The following is a 21,613-nucleotide window of genomic DNA, read 5'->3' as shown; positions in this document are numbered from 1 at the left end:
GAGCACTATGCGACTTAACTTCTGAGGTCATCAGTCGCCTAGAACTTAGAACTAATTAAACCTAACTAACCTAAGGACATCACACACATCCATGCCCGAGGCAGGATTCGAACCTGCGACCGTAACGGTCGCTCGGCTCCAGACTGTAGCGCCTAGAACCGCACGGCCACTCCGGGCGGCAGAGTGGTACGGGGTTAAAACTTTTTTGAAGCAGATGAGTGGACAGTAAATGCATAGTAGTGTGATTGCGAGTGAGTTTAAAAGAAAAAGGTAAGAATGAAATGAGAAACAAAAGCAGACGGCATTTTGTGATGTAGCCGAAAAACCAGACAAAAATTACTGTTAAGTAAAAGCCAACAATTTGTTAAAGAACTGTCTTTCGATCTAGAAAAGAAATCAGATTGTAAATATCTTTAATTACAGACCACTGATGACGTTTTACTTCAATAAAGCAAAACGCGTTTGGTGATAAAAACACGCGTTTTCTGGTAGTTGTACCGACGCAACAATAATAAACTTAGAAATTGTAAAACAACTACGAACAATATAGCCACAGAAATGAATAATGTGAAATTGGGGTTTGTGTATTACCTCTATAATGTGAATTTTAATTGCGTAAAATTAACAAATTGTTTTATTTCTATGGCCCCTTAATATGGGTATACTGTGCTTGTAAAAGTTACGTTGAGATCGAATTGTAAACACAATTAGCATTGGTTTTTTTTTCTTTATTACCCTCAAACGTAACAATGTTAACCAAATCAGAAACTCCAAAAACCTGAAGCCGTTGTCGTAAGAAGGCGAATATTGTAGCTTAGGTGGCGTTTGTAGGGCGGTTTGTTTCCTTACTTGATTGACCCAAAGTGTACCGTATCAACTTTGTCGTCTATACTTGCTCTGCACGACTGTTGTTCGTTGTATATATTTATCGTTTTCTCTCTGTGTACCACGTATTAGATTTTCTTCGGTACCACTTGCGTATAGAGCACGAGAAAAAGAAGTGCTTAACTTAAATGGTTCTATGCGCGCAGTAATTAGTTTTGTCTTGTCTTTACGATCTCTATGTGGCTACTTGTATATTTCTAGATTAATCATGATAAACGCTGAGTCTTGAAACTTTGTAAGTAGATTTTCTTCAAATGTTTGCCAGTTCAGGCATTAAGCATTTTCGTGACATGTGACCGTCTGTGCTGCCCTTCTTTGTGTACGTGCAGTATCCCCTACTTACCACATTTGGAATGGATACTCCACACAAGCAGTTTTTTGAGATAAGACGCACGCAGTCTCTTTTGAAGATTGACTGTTTTTCTCCAATATCCTGCCCAGGAACCGTATTGAGATTCAAATATGAGTGCAATATTTAGAGACTTGTAATAATTGGTGACGAGATGGTAGTGTGGCGAGTGTACATAAGAAGTTCCAGCTCTTTCGGCCACTGAATTACTTGCCGGAACGAGTGATTGAGCAGAGGTACACGTCAGTAGGAACGGTTACTTCTCTGTCCCAGTTTTCCGTCTGTTTTCAGGAATGTGTGCTTCGCCACTGTGACATTAAAAACAGATTACTACAGGACTGTTACGAAAATACGTGGAGATTTCCTTAGTCGTACGGAGGTACCGTTAGGTAACCAGACCACTTCCGTCTTAGCAGTTACATATTCAAAAATGATGTGACATATATTATTTACTGGTAGAATTTTCTTCAGTTGAAACTTACAGGCTGAGAGGCCGTGATCGATGTATAAAATTTCTACGTGACGTTTCGTCTCCATCTGTGGGAGACATCTTCTGAGGTCATTCGGCTACTGCTACCTCAGAAGGTGTCTCCCGCAGATGGAGACGAAACGTCAGGTAGAAATTTTATACATCGACCACGGCCTCTCAGCCCGGAAGTTTCAACTGAAGAAAACACCGGCCGTGAAAGCCTACATTGTAGTAGAATTTTGCTACAACTGTAAGCTATTGGAATACACTGTCAGTTCGTGACTGCTAAAGGAAGGCGCGCGGTGTGTGTGTGTGTGTGTGTGTGTGTGTGTGTGTGTGTGTGTGTGTGTGTGTGCGCTACCAGTTTTAATTTTGTTGGTGTTTGCTTCTTGTTCACAAGGAATGCATAGATCCAACAGGACAATGATTTTACATATGTTTCGTATGATGCAACATACTTCGAGATGTAAAGCCTCTTCATTAGGCTCTATAATGGCTGTAGGGAATCATATATTTGAGATCCACAGTCATTTTTCTGTGCAGTCATTGTTTGGAGTTTGCCGACGAACGCTTGAATGCTTCCTTTTTCGTTGAGTGTTACACCAGTTAAGGTGTTTCTTCAATTAGTGTGAGGCCTGTCGTTGTATTTGCGTGTCATCATCCTTGATTTAGGCAGTTATATCTCAAACATTTCCATGTCCTCCGTTCTGAGTCTCTTCAGTATCTTAATTCGTCCTTTTTTCAAATCACCTTCATTTTTACCCCTTTTCAGTTTTTTTGCTGCTCATCCTTTTGTTCCTTTTTTTCTTACCTCTTCTTTTGCCTATCCCTTCTTTTTTCCTTATCCTCTTGTTTTTTCCTATCCCCCTTTCTTTTTTCCTACCCCCTTTTTTCCTTCACCCTCCTTTTTTCCTTCACCCTCCTTTTTTCCTTCACCCTCCTTTTTTCCTTCACCCTCCTTTTTTCCTTCACCCTCCTTTTTTCCTTCACCCTCCTTTTTTCCTTCACCCTCCTTTTTTTCTTCACCCTTCTTTTTTTCCCCTCACCCCTTCTTTTTTTCCCTCACCCCTTCTTTTTTTCCCTCACCCCTTCTTTTTTTCCCTCACCCCTTCTTTTTTTCCCTCACCCCTTCTTTTTTTCCCTCACCCCTTCTTTTTTTCCCTCACCCCTTCTTTTTTTCCCTCACCCCTTCTTTTTTTCCCTCACCCCTTCTTTTTTTCCCTCACCCCTTCCTCACCCCTTCTTTTTTTTCCTCACCCCTTCTTTTTTTTTTCCTCACCCCTTCTTTTTTTTTTCCTCACCCCTTCTTTTTTTTTTCCTCACCCCTTCTTTTTTTTTCCTCACCCCTTCTTTTTTTTTCCTCACCCCTTCTTTTTTTTCCTCACCCCTCCTTTTTTTTTCCTCACCCCTCCTTTTTTTTTCCTCACCCCTTCCTTTTTTTATCTTTACCACTTCCTTTTTTTATCTTTACCACTTCCTTTTTTTATCATCACCACTTCCTTTTTTTATCATCACCACTTCCTTTTTTTATCATCACCACTTCCTTTTTTTATCATCACCACTTCCTTTTTTATCATCACCACTTCCTTTTTTATCATCACCACTTCCTTTTTTATCATCACCACTTCCTTTTTTATCATCACCACTTCCTTTTTTTTCTTTACCCTTCCCCACTCTTTTTCCCCTTTCCCCCTCTGGTCTGTAGGGTGGATGAATGTGCACTCACCTTCAAGTACCACAACTGTTTGACAAGTGTGTCATCACCACCAACAGAGACCACTGGTTCCAATATAGTAGTAGTCGCAAAAGGGTGCAGTGGTATGCATACGGAAGATTGGACCAGTTTGTTCATCCTCGTTTTGATGATGACAGATGCCTCGTCCTATGACTCGCCGTGCTTTTGTGCACTGCGAGGTCTACGTACACATTCTGCAAGCGCCTGTGAAAAACTGCCAAAGGAAATTAAGTGACAGCTCAATGCTTGGAACGCACCTGTTACAGACGCCATTTTGAAGGCTAAGTATAGCAACCTCTCCCATAGGAACTTTATGAAACTACAAGGAATATTCCACGATGTCACACAGCAAATTCCGCATTTTTTCAGCCGAAATTGGCCGAGAAAAAATGTGTTGTATTAGGTATTGAACGCCCCTCGAAGTAACATGTACACATCAGTAGCTCTTATGGCTGCTGGTACAATTATCGCCCTCCTGCATCTTTATGTTTCCGCCTCCGTTTTACTGCTCGCTTGTCGGCCCAAGCCGTCATGAGTCCAGCTGTGGCTTTGAGTGCAGTGTCTTGCAATTACTCTGCGGTTAGGGTACTCGGCGGGTCCGCGGTGTACCCATGCGCGGCGGAAGTGTGCCACCGTGTGCCCACGGCCAGAAAGCTGCCCTGTCCTGTCTCTCTCCGCTCCACGCTCCAACGCTCTCGGGCGACAGTCGCGGCCGCGAGAAAGCTGCACGCCTGATGCTCTTTCTCTGTCCGCTTTGAATGCCGTGGTTACCCGGTGACGTAGAAAAACTTGTTGTTGTTTCCAGTCCGACAACCTGCTTACTGTACTTAAGGCTCGGCCCCCCTTTACAGGTCTTACACTACAATTCCTCCTATTACCGAATTGACTATTCGTGTCTCAAAATGTGTCCTATCGAACGACACTTTCTTGTAGTCAAGCTCAGTTCAATTCGGTACCTCCTCATTTGTTATTCCGTCTACCCATCAACATTGTTCTGTAACATACATTTCCAAATATTCTAGTCTCTTCTTTTCTGTGTGGTATCGTCCAGAGATCGCAGTGCCGCACCGAAGTCGGCAACGCTCTTCGGTACCAAAGACATTAGCGATGCCTCACTGCAATCCGTAACGACGAGTGGGAGAATGAAGAAAACAAGACCTCTCTTTCAGCATAGCAGTGCACTCACGCGGAGGTCAATATAGGGCCGAGCATGGAAGCGCTCTGCCTCTTTCGTGACCTAATCCAAAGCAGTGAACATCATCGAGTAGGACTAAAGTGTTGTTCGAGCGTTCATGGACATTTACATTTGTAAATGTTGAACAGTTTACTCCAAGAGAAGAATCTGTTAGTAAGTGCATAACAGCCAACAGTCGTAAATTGTCAAGCACTCACTTTGCAAATGATCTCAGTTTTGTGACTGGATTCGTGATTTCCTATCGGAAAGGTCACAGTTCGTAGCAATTGACTGAAAGCCACCTTGTTAACCAGAACTAATATTTGTCTTTCCCCAAGACAGTGTTAGAGGTCTTCTGCTGTTCCTGATTTACCTAAATTATTTGGGAGATATTATAAGCAGCTGCCTTAAGTTGGTTAAGAATGATGCTGTTGCTTATCCTCTAATAAAGTCATCAGAAGATGAAACCAAATTGCAAAACCAGTTATAAAAGATATCTGTATCGTGCGAAAATTAACAGTTGACTCTAACTGATGGAAAGTGCGAGGTCATTCCCATGAGTGCTAAAAGGAATCCGTTAAATTTCGGTTATGCGATTAATCAGTCAAATCTAAATGCCGTAAATTCAACTAAATACTTAGTAATTACAATTAGGGACAATTTAAATTGGAAAGAAACACAGAAAATGTTGTTGGGAAGGCGAAACAAAGACTAAGATTTATTAGCAGAATACTTAGAAGATGCAACAGATCTACTAAAGAGACTGCCTACTCAACACTTGTACGTACTCTCTTGGAGACTGCTGCGCGGTGTGGGAACCTTACCAGATAGGATTGACGAAGTACATCGAGAAAGTTCAAAGATGAGCAGCGCCTTTTGTATTATCGAGAAATAGGGGGTGTGTGTCACGGAAGTGGTACGTAATTTGGAGTGGACATAATTAAAACAATGGCATTTTTCGTTGTGGTGGAATCGTCTCACGAAATTTCCATCACCAACTTTCGTCTCCGAATGTGAGAATATTTTGTTGACTACCTGAACTCCATCTGAACAGGCGATGAAGGCCGAATGGTTCCGACCGGCCGCCGTGTCAACCTCATCCCACAGGCGTCACTGGATGCGGATATGGAGGGGCATGTGGTCAGCACACTGCTCTCCCGACCGTATCTCAGTTTACGAGACCAGAGCCGCTACTTCTCAGTCAAGTAGCACCTCACAAGGGTTGGGTGCACCCTTCTTGCCAACAGCACTCGGCAGACCGGATGGTCACCCAACCAAGTGCTAGCCCAGCCCGGCAGCTCTTAACTTCGGTGATCTGACGGGAACCGGTGCTGCCACTGCGGCAAGCCCGTTGGCGATATTTTGTTGACGCCGACGTACTGAGGGAGAGACGTTCATCATAGTAAAATAAGGAAAATCAGAGCTCGCACAGGGAGGTACAGGAGTTCTTTTTTCCGCGCGCTATTTGAGATTGGGATAACAAATTTGTAGAGTATCCATGTGGATGTAGTTGTATCAAGTTAAGTAAATCGAACAAATATTTCGTATGCTGTTGTTCAAGCGAACCATCTCCAAGAACGCAATGTTCTGGCCGGACGATTGTAGTTTCGTCTAGTCATACCATCTGAACTGCTTATCGTTCACATTTAACGTCCATACAACGCTGCAGTCCAGACAAATACCTACAGTGAAAACTTGCTAACATTTAAATTTACATTAGATATTAACAAATTGCTCTTTTTCAGATTCCTCGGCCATCGTCAGTTGTTTTGCTGTCTAAGTAGCAAAACTGTTCTGCTATTTTTACTGTCTCATTTCTTAATGTAGTTCCCTCAGGATCGCATGATTTGATCCGAGTAGACTCCATTACCCTTCACTTTTGTTGTTGTTGATCTTATAATCTATTTTCAGAAAACTGTTGTCGTTATTGTTGTCGTCTTTAGTCCAGAGACTGGTTTGATACAGTTCTCCATGCCATTCTATTTCGTGTGAGCCTCTTAATCTCAGAATAATTACGGCAAGCTACGTCCATCTGAATCTGCTTACTGTATTCATCTCTTGTTCTCCGTCTGCGATTTTTACCACCCACGCTTCCCTCCAGTATTAATTTGACGATCCCTTGATGCCTCTGAATGTGTTCTACGAACCCATCCCTTCTTCTACTCAGGTCGTTCCACAAATTTCTCCCCAATTCTGTTCAGTACCACTTCATTAGTTACATGATCTATCCATATAATCTCCAGCATTCTTTTACAGCACATTTCGAAAGCCTTTACTCTCTTCTTGTCTAAAGTATTCATCGTCCGTGGTCCACTTCCATACATTGCTACAATCAATACAAAAACTTTCAAAAAATATTTCCTAACACTTAAATCTATATTCGATGTTAACAAAATTCTCTTCTTCAGAAAAGCTTTTCTCGCCATTGGCAGTGTACATTTTATATGTTGTATATTTCGGTCATCATCAGTTATTTTGCTGCCCAAATAGCAAAACTCATCTACTAGTTTCAGTGTCTCGTTTCCTAATCAAATTCTGTCAGTATCATCTGATTTAATTCGACTACATTCAGATATCCTTTTTATATGTTCATCTTGTATTCTCCTTTCAAGACTTTGTGCATGCCGTTCAAGTGCTCTTCCAAGTCCTTACCTGTGTCTGACAGAATTGCAACGTCATCCCCAAACCTCAAAGATTTTATTTCGTCTCCCGGAACTTCACTTTCCAGATTTCTCCTTGGATTCCTCTACCGTTTGCTGAAGTACACGTTGAATAAATCTGTCTCATTCCCTTATCGAACACCGCTTCCCTTTCACATTCTTTGTCATTTAAAACTGCAGTCTTGTTCCTGTAAAAGTCGCAGAAAGCGTTTCGCTCCACGTACTTTACTCTTCTTACTTCCAGAGGACCAAAGAGAGTATTCCACCCAATACTGTCGAAAAGTTTCTTTAAATGTGCGAACGCTATAAAGGGAGGTTTGCATTGCTGCAGGCTATCATCTAAAATCAGTCGTAGGGACTCTTCTTACTTCCAGAGGACCAAAGAGAGTATTCCACCCAATACTGTCGAAAAGGTTCTTTAAATGTGCGAACGCTATAAAGGGAGGTTTGCATTGCTGCAGGCTATCATCTAAAATCAGTCGTAGGGCCAGTATTGCTTCGCGTGTTCCTACAGACCTCCGGAAATCAAACTCGCTGCACGTTATCACCCTTTGATACCAAAGATTTCGTGTTGAATTCGTCAGTGTTCCTGATAGGCGTGAAATCGCGCTCACACAAAAAAAGAGTAAAAGGGCACCAAATACATTTGGCGCAGGTGTTTTTTTGCCTAGTTTCCGCGCAGCAGTTAACTGGAATGGGCTTCCAAGGAGAAGTAGGTGACGACTGCCATGCCGTTAGGCCGGTAGCAAGGTACATGTAAAGCTGTAATCGATCCGAAGGTTAGTCTGAGTGGGTATACAACTGGGAAGTTGCCGTGACAGGGGATTTAGTAACTCTTAGATGAGCCGTTTCGTGATTGCCGTAACGGTAGAGATAACGGGCTGTGGGCTCCCGTGCGCTATGACGCACGTTGGCAGGCCTGCGTGTTGGTTTGGCCTTGGAGCAGGTCGGCCGGCGAGTGGCTTGTAAAGTTTGTTTACTTTGGAGCTAAGCGAGGCGCCTTTGGTGGCACCGCCCCGGGGATTGTCTCAGCCAGTACTGGCATCGCACGCAAAAGCTGTTGTGTCTGGCACCTAACCAAATAGACCCGTGTTTGGATTCACCTTGTCATAGTAGATGTGTCGCTCATACGCTGTCCGGGATAGGGCTGTTAATAAAATAATAATATATCGACATTTTTCTCCAAAAATATCGGTATGTATCGATATTGAAATGGCAATACCGAATGCCCAAATTTTTTATATCATTATATTTTTTCGCATATTTCGGTAAATATTTGAAGTTATTCTTTGGAAATTGTAGGAGCCGTACTACTTTTCGAGCTTTCGGCACATCCTTTCTTTCTCTTTGGCTGTGTGAAGCAAATACAGGTGGCACAAAGTTAGTAGTCAGATAGCACTGGGGAGAGGCGATGTTAAAAATGGAATAACAAGATTTCCGTCGTGAAGAAATAGCACACCAGTTGCGTTAAAAAAAGTTTTAACGCATCTAGTTTCCTATTTCTTCACATTGGCATTCTTCAAAAACAGTTCCTGTAAATGAAGAACACACTTTAAACGACAAACTAGGTCTTTGCGGAGGTAGGAGACCTGTGAGGGGAAATGCTGACGTAATCGGCGCTCGGCGCTACCAACAGAAACTTCTACGTATAACTTTACCATGTAATTTTGAAACTACAAGTGCTACGTCGCTAGCGTTTGCAGAAATGGAAAAAAAAGGGAAGTCGACATCGGATGTATGTGACAAATTTACAATATGCAGCCGATATTTTTATAGGCCAGTACGCCGATAATTTTTCTGTCTGAATATCGATACGTTTCGATATATCAAGGGTCTGTTATGTTATATCTTTAAATATCGATTTTTGGATTCTCGATACTTTTAAAAAATATCAACTCTTTTAGTACAGAATGAACCTAAACTTACATCGAAAAAATTTCAGAGTCTTCAGGGAAAAAAATGGTTCAAATGGCTCTGAGCACTATGGGACTTAACTTCTGAGCTCATCAGTCCCCTAGAATTTAGAACTACTTAAACCTAAATAACCTAAGAACATCACACACATCCATGTCTGACGCAGGATTCGAACCTGCGGCCGTAGCGGTCGCTCTGTTCCAGACTGTTGCTCCTAGAACCGCTCGGCCACTCCGGCCGGGTCTTAGGAATATATTGATGTAAGGGACCCCTGGTTTTCGGTGACTTGTTACAGAATATTTACATACGATTTGATTTGTTACCAAAAGTTATGTCTATACTGCACCGGAAATAACTGCACAACAGTGCAATGTGTACGATGTGTGCAGATGTGTCTTCGTAGGGAACAGACGTGTTCTATTCATGAGCGGTAAATGCTATTGACAACATGTATTCTGTGTATGTAAAGGTAATTGATCATTTCGGTTCACACAAATTGCTGCCAAACGTACTGTCTAGGTTTGCAGGTGGTTTAAAAACTGAAAGTGCTGTATTGTCTCCAGTCGCACAACTGAGACAGTACTCCGTCAATTAGAAGTTGCTTGTGAGGAACGGTGCCAAAAGCCTTCTGGAACTCTAAAAATGGGGAATAATTTGAGATTCCCTGTCGGTAGGATTCAGTGCTTCGTGTGAATAAAGAGCCAGTTGTGTTCCACAAGAACGATATTTTCTGAATCCAATTTTCCATTAAATAGTTTTCTTCGGGATTATTTACAGTGTTGGAATACACATGTGCCAAAATCGTATTTCAAATAGGCATTAGTGATACAGGTCCGGTCCGAAAATATGTTTCTCCAGAAACAACAACAACAACATGGTCGCCACTATTTCATGCAGTAAATATATACACCACCATGAGTAGAATGACACCCGAATATTTATTATATTCTTGCGTATCAAGCGTTGTTCCCCTTATCGCGCGTCGTGCAAGGTGGCGCAGGGGTTGGCACATCAAACTTGCTTTCGGAATGACCACGGTGCAAACCGCCATCCGGCCATCCAGACTTAGGTTTTCCGTGATTTCCTAAATCGCCTAAGGCAAGTTCCAGAATGGTTCCTTCGAAAAGGGCACATCCGATTTCCTTACCCATCCTTTCGTTAGCAGAGCGTTTGCTCCTTCTCTAACTACTGTGCTGTCGATAGACGTTAAAATCTAATCTTCCATCATCACGCCACATAAAGAGACCTTCCTCCAAAAAGGGTGGGATAGTGTGAAATGATTTATAATGCAGGTCAAGCAAAGGAGAGAAAAAAAAAAGATTGCAAGAGCATTTGAGATGGCGTCACAGAAATTTGTTGGTTAAATTTTGTTCACTTTTTTTGAATCATCAGTCTTCTGACTGATTTAATGCAGGCCGCCACGAATTGCTCTCCTGTGCCGACCTGTTCATCTCAGAGTAGCACTTACATGGCTACGTCCTCAATTATTTGCTGGATGTATTCCAATCTCTGTCTTCTTCTACAGCTCCCTCTAGTACCATGGAAGTCATTCCCTGATGTCTTAACAGATGTCCTCTCATCCTGTCCATTCTTCTTGTCAGTGTTTACCACACATTCCTTTCCTCCCAGATTCTGCGCAGGACCTCCTCATTCCTTACCTTATCAGTCCACCTAATTTTCATCATTGGTCTGTGGCATCACATCTCAAATGTTTCGATTCCCTTCTGTTCCGGTTTCCCCACAGCCCATGTTTCACTACCGTACTATGCTGTGCTCCAGACGTACATTCTCAGAAATTTCTTACTCAAATTAAGGCCTATGGCCGTTGCTCACTTAGCATCGAAAAAGCACTTGATCTCTGGGAACTGAAGAACTCTTCAGTCATTGGCGACCGCCACGGCAAATCACCTGCAACTGGTTGCAGACTGGTTACTCGCTGGCTTAGTGTCTGCATCTGCTGTATTTCATGGAATCACTACTCCCAAGCGACCCTTTGTCAACTCGCGTCACACAGGAGTTCCTTTGTTAGTAGCTTCGTGTAGAGAGCCTGTATAGGGAGAGAGTGGCCAACCGGACGAAACGGCGGCCATTTTTCTGCCAAACTGCGGGCGGGACTCTTGAATGGCGAGTAGTGGAGTACGCACTCACCGAATCAAAAGCACAAGACAATATGGCGAAATCATTCGTTAAATGCCTTTCTTTACAGCTATAATATGCTCACTACGTACAGCACAGGAAATTTTGATACAGTGGCTGTAAAAATTATTCGTTACTTGCATTTATCTCCTTTAAAGTTCGTTTACTAGTCATATTTCAATGAAAGTAACGTCAATAAAAAAAATGTACTTTACAGCATTTGTTTTGTATCGGCAGTGCATGACGCTAAAAATTTAACGTACCTGTATTACGTCAGATGAATGAAAATCGTAAGCAGCTGTTTACTTGTGACACGCAAAAAGTGTGAGACGTGTTAGTACTTCTTGTCACGTCTTCGAACTTTTTGCATGTCACAAGTAAACAACTGCTTACGACTTTCTTCCTCTCGTAGATAACAAACGAAAAAGATAACAAAAATCAGGTAATGTTAAATGTAGGCTACTGTAATAACGACCAAACATAACAAAAAAACTACCGTATTCCTTCTACCCCACAGTAAGTAGGCCTATTAAAAACTGTCTTCAAGAGTACCTACAATTATTTACTACGAATAATGTTTCAGCAACAACGAAAACTGCGGAAAACGTGCCGACAACTTGCCTGCGTCAACAGTCAGGCAATATTACTGAAACCAAAATAATGCCTAGTGTTCTAATTCGGAACGAAATAAGGTTTGACGCTATAAAGTCGAATCAGCATGACACAACAATTACAGGAACTGTCATAAACTGGCTTCAGAAAAGCTTGTGATGCTACTTGTATGCACGCAAACGCTGATAAGGTACTAAAAACAATATACAACTTAATCGAACATGCATGCACAACGCGTAACAAGTCTCTCAATAATTCAAATACCTTTTAATCGTTTCCAAAAGTTCTCTGAACTTCAATTCAACTCAAAAGCACGGCGAACATAGGAAGCGCGAGAGACGTTTGGCAGAAAAATGGCGCCAAAGCTAATCAACCAATCACGGGCAACTTCACCTATGGCCACTCTCTCCCTATACAGGCTCTCTAGCTTCGTGTGCTGGTAGCTTTAGACTCAAAAGTAGTGCTAGTTGTGTTGCATGGTTGTGGGACCTGTGACCAGTGGAAAGATTTCCGGGACAAACGTCACGGTGCCTGTGTGTGTGAAGCTCTGTGTTAACACGGTACCCTTCCTGATCCCGGGGCGGGCGTCGTCGAGTGCCGCCTGCCCGTTCTAAGGAAGGGAAAGCAATGAGGCGCCAAGCGGACCAGCCGCACTACGCGGACGGTCTTCAAGGAACGCCGCCACACTAACAGCCAGCCTATAGCCTGCTGTCCCCTTACCACCATTAAAATCCGTGTTGCAGTTACAAACGTAGATACGATAAAGTAATGTTAGGCTTAAGTACACTACTGGCCATTAAAATTGCTACACCACGAAGCTGACGTGCTACAGACGCGAAATTTAACCGACAGGAAGAAGATGCTGTGATATGCAAATGATTAGCTTTTCAGAGCATTCACACAAGGTTGGCGCCGGTGGCGACACCTACAACGTGCTGACATGAGGAAAGTTTCCAACCGATTTCTCATACACAAACTGCAGTTGACCGGCGTTGCCTGGCGAAACGATGTTGTGATGCCTCGTGTAAGGAGGAGAAATGTGTACCATCACGTTTCCGACTTTGATAAAGGTCGTATTGCAGCCTATCGCGATTGCGGTCTATCGTATCGCGACATTGCTGCTCGCGTTGGTCGAGATCCAATGACTGTTAGCAGAATATGGAGTCGGTGGGTTCAGGAAGGTAATACGGAACGCCGTGCTGGATCCCAACGGCCTCGTATCACTAGCAGTCGAGATGACAGGCATCTTATCCGCAAGGCTGTAACGGATCGTGCAGCCACGTCTCGATCCCTGAGTCAACAGATGGGGACGTTTGCAAGACAACAGCCATCTGCACGAACAGTTCGACGACGTTTGCAGCAGCATGGACTATCAGCTCGGAGACCGTGGCTGCGGTTACCCTTGACGCTGCATCACAGACAGGAGCGCTTGCGATGGTGTACTCGACGACGAACTTGGGTGCACGAATGCCAAATGTCATTTTTTCGGATGAATCCAGGTTCTAGAATGAGATTTCCACTGTGCAGCGGAGTGTGTGCTGATATGAAACTTCTGGCAGAGTAAAACTACGTGCCGGACCAAGACTCGAACTCGGGACCTTTGCCTTTCGCGGGCAAGTGCTCTACCAACTGAGCTACCCAAGCACGACTCACGCCACGTCCTCACAGCTTCAATTACGCCAGCACCTCCTGCCTTCCAAACTTCACAGAAGCTCTCCTGCGAATCTTGCAGAACTAGCACTCCTGAAAGAGGACGGGGCGTGAGTCTTGCTTGGGCAGCTCAGTTGGTAGAGCACTTGCCCGCGAAAGGCAAAGGTCCCGAGTTCGAGTCTCGGTCCGGCACGTAGCTTTAATCTGCCAGGAAGTTTCTTAATCCAGGTTCTGTTTACAGCATCATCATGGTCGCATCCGTGTTTGGCGACATCGCGGTGAACACATTGGAAGCGTGTATTAGTCATCGCCATACTGGCGTATCACCCGGCGTGATGATGGTATGGGGTGCCATTAGTTACATGTCTCGGTCACCTCTTGTTCGCATTGTTACATTTCAGATGTGTTACGACCCGTGGCTCTACCCGTCATTCGATCCCTGCGAAACCCTACATTTCAGCAGGATAATGCACGACCGCATGTTGCAGGTCCCGTATGGGCTTTTCTGGATACATAAAATGTTCGACTGCTGCACTGGCCAGCACATTCTCCAGATCTCTCACCAATTGAAAACGTGTGGTCAATGGTGGCCGAGCAACTGGCTCGTCACAATACGCCAGTCACTACTCTCGATGAACTGTGGTATCGTGTTGAAGCTGCATGGGCAGCTGTACCTGTACACACGATCCAAGCTCTGTTTGACTCAATGCTCAGGCGTATCAAGGCCGTTATTGCGGCCAGAGGTGGTTGTTCTGGGTACTGATTTCTCAGGATGTATGGACACAAATTGCGTGAAAATGTAATCACATGTCAGTTCTAGTATAATATATTTCACCAATGAATACCCGTTTATCATCTGCATTTGTCCTTGGTGTAGCAATTTTAATGGCCAGTACTGTACATCAGTCCGAAGATAGCTTTGGCTGCACCTCCCCCACGCTACTGTGCCACCTGCAAGCCTCAAACCCTTTAGGACTACAAAGGGTACCAGGAACGTTTTGCCGTACAACTTCATTTTTTAATTTTTTCGAAATAATTTCTCTCACTTTGAATATACCTCTCCATCCTTCGAAACCAATCCCTAAACCAGTTCTCACAGGTTTCTGTATGGAGTAAGGCGTACTCTTTGCCCCAAGCCCTCAGGAGGACCTCATCACTTGAAAACTGCACTCCTCTCAGCTCCGTTTTCACATATGGGGACAGTGCAAAATCACAAGGAGCGAGGTCTGGACTGTATGGAGGGCGCTCAAGAAGTTTCAGTCCTGTACCCCGCAAATACTCGGCACCTGTTTTGGCGCGGTGAGCTAGAGCGTTCTCGTAGTGGAGGTTCCATTCTTGACTTCGGTCGCAGATTCTTCAAAGTCTGGATGACTTGAGGCAGACATTGGTGAGTGTATCACTTAGCTGTGACTGTCTTCTGTGTGTCCAAAACGACGCACTCCACAATTCCACTTTAAACGTCGTTTCCTCGCTGTGGATGAAACATGGATACATTACTATACTCCTGAGACCAAAGAACAATCTAAACAATGGGTTACCAAGGGAGAATCTGCACAAAAAAAGGCGAAGACCATTCCTTCGGCCAGAAAGGTTATGGCGACTGTCTTTTGGGATTCGCAAGGGATAATCCTCATCGATTATCTGTATAAAGGGTAAAACTATTACAGGTGCATATTATTCATCGTTATTGGACCGTTTGAAAACGGGGCTGCAAGAAAAACGCCGGCGATTGGACAGCAAAAAAGTCCTTTTCGATCACGGCAATGCACCAGCACACACCTCAGCATTTGTGGTCGCAAAATTAATGGAAATAGGATACCAACTCTTTTCACATCCCCCTATTCTCCAGACTTTGGTCCCTCGGACCAGTATTTGTTCCCCAGTCTGAAGAAATGACCGGCGGGACAAAGATTTAATTCAAATGAGGAGGTGATTGCAGCAACTAATAGCTATTGTGCAGACTTGGACAATTCCTATTATTCGGAAGGCATCAACAAATTAGAACAGCGTTGGACGAAGTGTATAAGTTTAAAAGGAGACTGTCGGGAAAAAAAGTTTACCCGAAACACGCAATTAGTTTTTATTTTTGTACGGACTTTTCAAACGCCCCTCGTATAATAGGTAGTACTTTCGTTTGCCTTAACCAAGCAAATGATGATCCTGTTTGCAACGCGGCCAGGTGAACCACGTTTCCGCCGCAGTCGAATGCGGCAGTGTTGAGGCCAGAGCAGGAGCGGCCTAGTAGACCCCTCAGTGAGAGCTCTGTTCCGGGAACGCGTTGTTCCAGGTACCGGCGGCCTACTCGTCGGCCTGTTGCATCAGCGGGAAGACTGCGGCTTCCTACTTTTATGGCACTGCCGGCCCAGCTCACAGCTACCGCGAGTGCTTTCGCGCTGCCGCCTCAGAGTGAGCGACTTTTTCATCTGAAGAGACTACTCGTTTCATATGCGCGTCACGTGCCTGCGTGTAAATCAGCCGCCAGGCATGTCGCGAGTGAGTCAGTGACGTTAATGATTAAGTGAGCGTAGAGGTCTGAAAGTGCCGACTGTGGCGAAGACTGTGAATGCGCTGAAACATCGGAAGTTAACCAGTTCTTGCCGCGTTCATACACGACGTAGTAATAGGTTTGGTGTCGTCTTAGTCTGTTCAAATGACTTCGAGCACTATGGGACTTGACATCTGAGGTCATCAGTCACCTAGAACTTTTTTTTAAGGTTCTTTATTAACCATCAATAATAATAATTATACAACATAACCCACTTCCTTATATGATTAGTGGGTCTTACTTTCTAAGTATGGGCAGACTATACAGGGTGTTACAAAAAGGTACGGCCAAACTTTCAGGAAACATTCCTCACAAACATAGAAAGAAAATATGTTAATGTGGACATCTGTCCGGAAACGCTTACTTTCCATGTTAGAGCTCATTTTATTACTTCTCTTCAGATCACATTCATCATTGAATGGAACCACACAGCAACAGAACGTACCAGCGTGACTTCAAACACTTTGTTACAGGAAATGTTCAAAATGCCCTCCGTTAGCGAGGATACGTGCATCCACCCTCCGTCGCATGGACTCCCTGATGCGCTGATGCAGCCCTGGAGAATGGCGCATTGTATCACAGCCGTCCACAATAAGAGCACGAAGAGTCTCTACATTTGGTACCAGGGTTGCGTAGACAAGAGCTTTCAAATGCCTCCATAAATGAAAGTCAAGAGGGTTGAGGTCAGGAGAACGTGGAGGCCATGGAATTCGTCCGCCTCTACCAATCCATCGGTCACCGAATCTGTTGTTGAGAAGCGTACGGACTGAAATGTGCAGGAGCTCCATCGTGCATGAACCACATGTTGTGTCGTACTTGTAAAGGCACATGTTCTAGCAGCACAGGTAGAATATCCCGTATGAAAACATGATAACGTGCTCCATTGAGCGTAAGTGGAAGAAACTAAAATGAGCTCTAACATGGAAATTAAGCGTTTCCGGATACACATCTTCTCTTTATTTGTGTGTGAGGAATGTTTCCTAAAAGTTTGGCCATACCTTTTTGTAACACCCTGTAGGTTGGCTTCCATTCCATAAATGTTAGAGATTACCTCGTGGTACCTCGCTGCCACAACTGTGAAGACTTGGACCACATTGTGAGGCATTGCACCAGGGGGTCGGCGTGCTCCAAGTGCGGCGAAGATGGTCACACCCGGAAAGACTGCAAAGCTGCAAGTGTCTGCAAACGCCCTAGAACTTAAAACTACTTAAACCTAACTAACCTAAGGACATCACACACATCCATGTCCGAAGCAGGATTCGAACCTGCGACCGTAGCGGTCGCTCGGTTCCAGACTGTAGCGCCTAGAACCTGTAGGCCACACCCGCCGGCTCTTAGTCTGTATTTTATTGCTTGATTTGTTTTCATGTCATAACAGATATTTTGTTTCCTCGCGTTAGTTAGTTTGTTACGTGTTCCACATATCACTAGGCGAAATATTTGAAAGAAAAAAGTTAATGAAAATGAATAAATTTCTTTGGGTGCTGTACCGCATGTAAAATACTGTAATTATAAACTTTAAAAGTAACGTTTCGACGGTATTACAACGGCTTTCCTCAGGGCAAGACTGGTTTTAGTGGAGGAAATGTGGTTCTATTTACTGCAGACGATCGGTGTCAACATGTCCACCAGAATGATAGGTCTTGTAAATTATAGATTGCAGCAACCAGTCGTCCTATTTTAAATTTTATTGTGCAGATGAACTATGGGTGAAGCTCGATTAATAGGGACTTACATATGTTGAGCGAAAATAATAGTGCATTGAGAATGGCTAGCTTCTAGCCGAAATCTAGAGCTGCACAGTAAAATTTAAAATAAGACAATTGATTTCTGCAATCTATAATTTACAAGTCAATACAACAGTCGCTGACTGCAACAGCGCCGGTCTTTGCGGTCGAGCGGTTTTAGGCGCTTCAGTCTGGAACCGCGCTGCTGCTACGGTCGCTGGTTCGAATCCTGTCTCGGGCATGGATGTGTGTAATGTCCGTACGTTAATTAGGTTTCAGTAGTTCTAAGTCTAGGGGACTGATTACCTCAGATGTTAAGTCCCATAGTGCTCAGAGCCATTTGAACTGCCTATCGATTTGTGGGCACTAGCATTGTTGCCTCGGTGGGGGACATTCCCGGAGAGCACGTGAGCGTTCAGGGAAGCGAGACAGGGTGAGACAGCAGAGCGTAGGCGGCGGTCACGTCCCCCGTCCACAAATAGACCCGCCGACTTAGCCAGCTTCCGCCGGACAAACCTTTGACGTCTGTCTTCTCGCACTACGCCTCGACTTCCGCACTCTGCCCCCAGAATTCCGTGCTTGCGCCCTCTGTAACGCACGCAGTTCCATCAACACTTTGCACTGAATATACCGCAGCATTGGCTCATTCCCTGGCAGCCAGTTCGGTGCACCTATCTGGAATTCCAACGCTCCTCTTCCAATTGGGGAATCGGACTAATGAATGCTTGTACGGCATTATTGACCGGGAGGAGTTGTTATGCCGCCTGGTGCAACTGTTTGTCTGACGCCCCTTGGGGAACTTGTACGTCAGTGAAGTTGAAACGAAATGGCACACAGACCCGGTCCCCGCGCAAAGATGATGTCCGACCCGTTCGGGATTCGAAACCGGGCACCTGCCATCTAGAGCCGTCGACTCCAGCCACTAGACCACGAACTACGGCCTGAAGCGGCGCGAGACTTCTGCATTTTCTAACATACCGGCCTAAATAACAGCTATCCTGAAAAGCTCACCCATGCGCGCCGTATGATATAATATTTAAATTTGTTTACTGGTTCGTAAGTTTGTTTATTCCTGTTTGCATACGTTAATTTGTCCTAAAGTATTTCGGACGTGTGATACACTTCTCAGAGTCCTAACCTTCTCAGGATAAAATTGTTTCTCTAGTTTGTTGAAGACAGCTGGGTTTTAATTGACTATACGTTCTAATCTCCTTTTCCCAACTGTTTCCATCTCGTCCTCTCCCTTCTCTTTGTCCATATCTTCTCTTTTCTTGTCCACAGCTCGTGGTCTCGCGGTCGCGTTCTCGCTTTCCGGGCACGATTCCCGGCGGGTCAGGGATTTTCACCTGCCTCGAGATGACTGGGTGTTTGTGTTGTCCTCATCATTCATGGACGTGGCAAGATCGGACTGAAAAAAGGTTGGGAATTTGAACGGGCGCTGATAACCGCGCAGTTGAGCGCCCCACAATCTAATCATCATCATGATCATAATCATCTCTGTTCTCTTTCTCTCTTTGCCCATTTCCTCCCTGGTTGGGACACAGGACTTGCATTCGGGAGGACGACGGTTAAAACCCACGTCCGGCCATCCTGATTCAGGTTTTCCATGATTTTCTTAAACCGCTTCAGGGAAATACGGAGATGGTTCCTTTGGAAAGGCACCGCAGACTTCCTTCCCCATTCTTCCCTAATCTGCTGGAACCGATGACCTTGCTGTTTGGTCCCCTCCTCTCAAATCAAAGGACAACTTTCCAAACGTTCAAGAAGCATAGTTTCAACAGGACGGAGAGACATCACACACCGCACGCCAATCAATGGCATATGTGCGAGAATTGTTTTGCAACAGTGTTCAAAAATAATTCAAATAGCTCTAAGCACTATGGGACTTACCATCTGAGGTCATCAGTCCCCTAGACCTAGAACTACGTAAACCTAACTAACCTAAGGACATCACACACATCCATGCCCGAGGCAGGATTCGAACCTGCGACCGTAGCGGTCGCGCGGGGACTGGGAGAAGTTTGCCTTGTGTTTGCAGGCTCTGGCAGCTTACAGCCCAGCCGCGCCAGAACAACAGGCTGGAGCAACAGGTGCTGCTGTTTGCGCTCCACTCCTACAAGCCCATACAGTGAGCATAGCGTACTGCATATGCCGCCGGTATCACCTCGGTTTATTACTACCCTGTTCGTTTACTGCACTCGCTTTTTCTATCTTTACGCATTTATTTATTATCAGCAGCAGTGATGAATAGTTGTTGCTGCTAAAGGGGGGGGGGGGGGGGGGGGGGTTACAAATTGAAACAGATCAAACGAAGAAAAATCCGTTTTCATGGACTTGTGACAAAGGTCTAATTATAATGAAACTAATAAGTCTGCTTTATGTTGTTGCTGTTATTGCTACTAAATAAAAAGCTGTCTGTTTTTTGGCACTTACTCACGAAGCACCTTAGTGGGCTGCGACACCTTTCATGCATGATTTAGAGGGTGATTTCCTGATGGTGATATAAACTTTCTTGGATGTCACGGAAGGGTAAATGCATCAATTCGAGGTAACTGACCCTGCACCTGAAACGACGTAGACGAAAGTTATAAGCCAATTCGTTCTGATATCTTAGATGACAGAATATATGTACTGGTACTGTTATTGCTACGATTGTAGGGTAGGCAGCTTCCAGAGGTGGTAGTATGTAGCAAAATAAGAAAAAAATCTGGTAGACAGGGGCTCTAAAATTGCATTCGTTTAAGAACTATAAGCACTTGCTCACCGTCGCTAATTTGAAACACATCTCTTCTACTGAACGATTGCCCGTAGCTCTCAAGGTATTTCAGAGCCCTTATTTACTAGACATTTTATTTGTTTGGCTCCATCCTACCACTTCACCGAGCCAGGTGGCTCAGTGGTTAGCACACTGAACTCACATTCGGGAGAACGACGGTTCAAACCCGCGTCTGGCCATCCTGATTTGGCTTTCCCGTGATTTCCCTAAATCGCTTCAGGCAAATGCTGGCTCTAAGCACTATGGGACTTAACATCTGAGGTCATCAGTCCCCTAGAATTTAGAACCTCTTAAACTTAACTAACCTAGGGACATCACACACATCCATGCCCGAGGCAGGATTCGAATCTGCGACCGTAGCAGCAGAGCAATTCCGAACTGAAGCGCCTAGAACCGCTCGGCTACAGCGGCCGGCCGTTACGTATTCTGAGTGCCACTGTGTTAAACTTTTCCGTTGATACCTTTCCGTCTCCTCTATATTTCTTTTGTTACGCAACCTTCCCTTCTACAATAACCTATGAAACCTTACCTTAGGATTTCTATCTCTCGCTTAATGATAACAAATGAAATCTTCCCTTTGAAATTAATTCTCTTTCTCAGTCTTCGCATACAAATTTAAATGATGCTTATTAAAAGTGATTTGCTGATTATTTCGACGAAACATAGAATGTGTCGTCGTCGTGACCCTCAGTCGTTACCTGTAATAACCCAAAACTGTTCCTTACCTTTTTTACTGTTACTGGACCGCCATCCGACTGCTACATCGAACTGCGACATGAATATACTTACTCTGGTTTACTATAGTCTTATTAGCTGCTGGTGGGCTGTCATAATAAGTGGCTGTATTTATCATCAAAGCTGACGTTATTCTTTAATAGCAAAGCTGACGTTATTCTTTAATTAATTTGACTGAAGTTGCGTAATTCATAGTTAAACTTTTTCTTGACAACAATAAAATTGTGCGAAGTTTTACGTTGATGG

The 21,613-nt window shown here is 44.2% G+C and overlaps 1 protein-coding gene, 1 long non-coding RNA gene and 1 pseudogene across 2 annotated transcripts in view; 2 read left to right on the top strand and 1 right to left on the bottom strand.

The window, feature by feature from the left end:
• Positions 1 to 21,613, top strand: part of LOC124550607 (alpha-actinin, sarcomeric) — a 470,999-nt gene that overhangs the window by 234,138 nt on the left and 215,248 nt on the right. The gene's annotated exons all lie outside the window — the stretch shown is intronic.
• Positions 1 to 21,613, top strand: part of LOC124550609 — a 124,114-nt gene that overhangs the window by 71,449 nt on the left and 31,052 nt on the right. The window lies entirely within an intron of this gene.
• On the bottom strand, positions 5,851 to 5,968 carry LOC124551431 (annotated as a pseudogene).

The sequence above is a fragment of the Schistocerca americana genome, chromosome 9 (assembly GCF_021461395.2).
Source record: "Schistocerca americana isolate TAMUIC-IGC-003095 chromosome 9, iqSchAmer2.1, whole genome shotgun sequence".
Lineage (NCBI taxonomy): Eukaryota > Metazoa > Arthropoda > Insecta > Orthoptera > Acrididae > Schistocerca > Schistocerca americana.
The sequence above is the reverse complement of the archived record's forward strand: the minus strand, read 5'-3'. Positions and strand labels throughout refer to the sequence as shown.